Source organism: Myotis brandtii, unplaced genomic scaffold, assembly GCF_000412655.1.
Source record: "Myotis brandtii unplaced genomic scaffold, ASM41265v1 scaffold161, whole genome shotgun sequence".
In the NCBI taxonomy this organism is placed as follows: Eukaryota; Metazoa; Chordata; class Mammalia; order Chiroptera; family Vespertilionidae; genus Myotis; species Myotis brandtii.
In genome coordinates, this window is record NW_005355881.1 from 149,296 (window position 1) to 154,157 (window position 4,862).

Consider the following 4,862-nt stretch of genomic DNA (forward strand, 5'->3'; position numbering starts at 1 on the left):
GGGTCAGAGGCCAGGGGAGGGGCTGTGGGAGGTTAGCTGGCCAGCCCCACCCCAGCTGGCCCTGCCCCTGATAAGGGTGGGGGGGGCCGGTCAGGGGCAGGGCCAGCCGGTGGGAGGAGCCGCAGGAGGTTGGCCGGCTGGCCCCACCCCCTGATCTGGCTGGTTCACTAGCCACAGTGGGCACATAGCGACTGGTCGTTACAGTCGTTATAGCGTCCGGTCGCTGGCTTTTTATATATATAGATAGATACAGTAAGTCACCATGGGTCCTAAAAGGTTAGTGATAACTGCAAAGTGAAAAGGAAAGTTGTGAGAACAACAATAGAGTTTAGACATGTACTGTATATAAGAAAGGTTAAAACAGGGAATCATTTAGGAGTCTGGAATCAATTAATTCAATTTATATTATTAATAATGGGAAAGAAACGATTCAGTTTTGGAACAAATCACTTCTCCAACAGCCTTCCGGAACAAATTAAGTTTGAGAACTGAGGTTCCATTGTCTAAGTATATTGTTTGTACCTCTGTTTAATCATTCACCACTTAATATCGACTTTATTGGCCATCTATTTAATAATTTTTCTGTTCACTAGACTGAGAGTAGAGAATATCTAATTAGTGTATATAGCCTTCTGAGCAATTAGCAGTGTTTGGTACATAGTAGGACTTAGTAAATGTTTGAAATTAAACAAAGGACTTGTTCAAAGTTATGGTTAATAAGACTAGAAGCCAGGTCATCTGACAAAACTCTCCCAGTGAACTTCCTAATATTCTACTCATGTTGTAGGAAGAATTTCTATATCGTACACATTCATTGAGGTCATTCAGTATGTGTGTTTACAGTCCCTAGTCTGTGCCTGGTGCAGTGCCAGGCACTGGGAGTACACTAGGGTCACAGGTAAGTAGGGGAATACAAATACCTACAACATAGATTACAAAGAATCAGCAAAATTGGATGACTCCCTTTAGATCCTGGTTGAGCACTCTTAGAGATAAGCACTAAGGGAGATTTTTAAAAGTACAGTCAGCCCTCCATATCTGTGGGTTCTGCATCCATGTATTCAACCAACCACAGATCGAGAATATTTGGGGGGGAAAAAGGTATGTTGTTGCTGGCATGTACTGTGTAGTCAGGCCTTTGATGGTTGATGATTGTGGCTGTACTGAACATGTATAGACTTTTTCTTCTTGTCATTCCCTAAACAATACAGTGCACTGACTATTTGCTTAGCATTTACCTTGTATTAGGTATCATAAGTAATCTAGAGATGATATAAAGTAAGTGGGAGGATGTGCATAGGTTATATGCAAACACTACGCCATTTTATATAAGGGACTTGAGCATGTGTGGATTTTTTTTTCCTGGTTAATACTCACCCAAGGATATTTTTTCCATTGATTTTTAGAGAAAGTGGAAAGGAGGAAGGGAGGGAGTGGGGGAGAGAGAATCATGGATGTGAGAAAGACACATCGTTTGTTTGCCTCCTTCACATGTGCTGACCGGGGCGGAGATCAAACCTGCCACCCTGGTACATGCCCTTGACTGGGAATCAAATCCATGACCTTCGGTGCATGGGCCAACACTCTAACCACTAACCAACACTGGCCAGGGCAAGCATATGCAGATTTTTATATTCTTGGGGTTCCTGGAACCAATCCCTAGCAGATACCAACGAATGACTATATAAAACCCTATTCTTGTCTTGAAGGGAATCTTTGCTTTAACCTGAGAGACAGAAATAAGTTCAGATTAAAATAACTAAAAGAATTCTTACAAAAGAATGTGTACTTCAAAGTATGTAAGTTATATCTCAATAATAAAAAAAAAGCTTAAGGGAAGCAGGAAGAAAATAACAGAGGCTTCAACCTAGTACCCATTGAGTACGAAAAGCATGATGCCAACGAGGACAGTAAGGTTGGAGATCTTTAAGGGAGTTATTGAACCTGAACAACCAATGTGTTGAGGGTCAAGTTGAGGAAGGTAAAAGGAGAATTCAGAGAAAGGAGAAATATTTAGAAAGAAAACAGGCAGCATAATAGTTAACTACGCAGACTGTATCCAAGCAGGCTTAGTTCAAATCCCATATCTTTCCATTTTAACTGGAGGGTTAAATTCCAGATTTTCATCCTTGAGAAGAACCTCTTTAAGCCTGGTTCCCCAACTGTAAAATTTGGATAATAGGATCCTTTTCATTGTATAAAATTATGTATTTTAGAGAGTAACATGTAGCCTGACATATAATAATCTTTAATACGTATAGTAGTGGTAGGATAGACTTTAAAAGTCTGGTTAACATATTGGTATAGATACATGGAGAATGAGGAATTAAAAAGAATGCCAGCCCTGGCCAGGTAGCTCAGTTGGTTAGAGCACCGTCCCGACACGCTAAGGTTACAGGTTCGATCCCCAGTCAGGGCACATACAAGAACCAACCAATGAATACATAAACAAGTGGAACAACAAATCGATGTTTCTCTCTCTCTCTAACATTAAAAAAAGGGGGGGCGGGGAGAAAAAGAATGCCAAGCTTTCTACACTGGGTATTGGTGTCATTAATGGAACCAGGAAAGGTAGAAAGAGCTTTATGGTTGGCACTCATCATTATCTTTCTTTGGACTAGTTGAACAAATGTGCCTTTGGACTAGTTGAACAAATGTGCTAAGAGCACATCAAGTCCATATAATTTGATGAGCTAGAGCTATGCTAGGAAGTTGAGCCATCAAAAGGGAAGGGCCCAATCTAAAGGCTCAGGGAAGTTTCCCTAGAGAAGGTGATGTTTGCAGATAGTCCTGAAGAATGAGTAAGCTTTGAGATGAAAACTGGTGGGAAGGGCATTCCAGACTGAAACAAGCATGAGCAAAGGCATAGAGGTGATACACAGCGTAGTGAACATGGGAAGCTGTAGACAGCTTGACTACACACACAAAAACAAGATGGTGAGGGGGTGGTAAACGAAGCTGGAGACATAGGCAGCGGCCACACCACAGTCACCCTTCACGGTTGTGCCATACTACAGGGCTGCTCCAGCCCTTTCATGGCCCCACGGTGGGGATGGTGTTGCTGGCCCAGCACTGTGCATACACGTGCATTTGCGGCCCTGGGCCCCTCCCTGTTACTGTGGTCCTGGCATATCCTGTTTTTCTAAGCTTGCCCCACAGGGTGAGCAAGCAGGACCAGCTGGCATAGGGTGTTTGGAAAGGGATTGATGAAATGTCCAGGTTGTGTCAGGTCATGCCAGAGGCTGAGATTTTTCCCCTCCTCTAGTCTTTGGGCCAAGACACTTCCTGAGGAGGCAGGGGTGTGACCCATTCCACCCACCAGTGGTCCATGAGTCATTTATCCAGCAGATCTTTGATGAAGGAATAGCGAGCATTACGTTAGGTGCTTGGAAAACACTGAGGAATAACTAGACAGCCCCATCCAATTGGAATGTACTGCATAAACACCCAGGTGAATGTCACAAGGCATAAGAGCTGTGATATCAGTAGCTGACTTTTATTAAAATAAATAAAGGAGCCCTAGCCGGTTGCTCAGTGGTTAAAGCGTGGAGACCGCGACTCAGGGGTATGCATTTTCAATATGGTGAATAGGTAGCAGGGGCTAAGGAAATCCAGCACTAATGTTACTATGATTTTATTTCTATATCGTAATCCATTGTTGTTTCCAACTGGAGGTTTAAAAACTTTCTGTCAACACTAGAGAAGTGTGGCCTATTTAATTCTCATAACAACCCTAATAAGATCATTTCATTTTATGATGAGGAAACCACACACAGGTGAAGTGAATCGCCCAAGGTCAAATAGCTTCTGAGTGGCAGAGCTGGAATTCAAATCCAGTAGTCAGCCTCTGGTGTCTCCACTGCTTAACCACTAGGTATACTGCTATCCAGAGAAGCTGCTAAGCCTTTTATTTTAAATAAATGCTATAAATACAGAGAAAGGAGCAATTACCATGGTTTGAGGGCATCCACAAAGGCTCCTTGGAGAAGGTGGGACTTGATTTGGGCCTGGAAGCATGGGTTGAAAGGTGATAGGAAGAAAGAGCAGATAATCAATTTAGTTACCCTTCTCCTTTGAATCATCACTTTCCTCCTAGAATGGGAAAACCAGCAGGAACCCTAAAGATGATCTAGCCCAGGGGTTCTCAAAACCTCTTAGGATGTGGACATTTTCCTTTAAATGAAAGGTGAACAGAGATCTTCTGTCTTAGAGAAGAGGCCCAGACTTAACCTTACTCCTGACTCCCAAGGGCCACTTCTTTATTTTTACTTATTAATCCTCACCTGAGGGTATGCTTTTTAATTAATTTATTTTTATTTTAAAAAATATTTTATTTTATTTTATTTATTTTTAAATATTTTTTATTGATTTTAGAGAGAGAGAAACATCAGTCAGCTGTCTCCTGCACTCCCCCTACTGAGGATCAATTCTGCAACCTGGGCATGTGCCCTGACCTGGAATCTAACCAGTGACCTCTTGGTGTAAGGGACATCACTCAAGCAACTGATCCACATGGGCCTGGGCTTTCATTGATTTTAGAGAGAGAGTTGGGGTGGAGGGGAGAGAAACATTGAGTGCTTGCCTTCCCGGATGAGTCTTGACCAGGGATAGAACCCAAAACCTAGTTATGTGCCCTGACCAGAAATTGGACCCCCAACCTTTTGGTGTACTTAATGATTCTCAAATCAACTGAACCACCAGCCAGGAAGGGTCATTTTTATCTTTGCTGTTTGGAGTAGGCAGTGGCTCCCAAAAGGTAGGAATGAAGGGGACATTTTTTTTTTAAGTTTAGATCTTTATACAGTACTAGAGGCCCAGTGCATGAATTCATGCATGGGTGGGGTCTGGCTGACCCCCTCCCA

The 4,862-nt window shown here is 42.7% G+C and overlaps 1 protein-coding gene across 2 annotated transcripts in view; it reads left to right on the top strand.

Annotated features, from left to right (window-relative positions):
* Window positions 1–4,862, top strand: part of ZSWIM3 (zinc finger, SWIM-type containing 3) — a 19,714-nt gene that overhangs the window by 11,477 nt on the left and 3,375 nt on the right. The gene's annotated exons all lie outside the window — the stretch shown is intronic.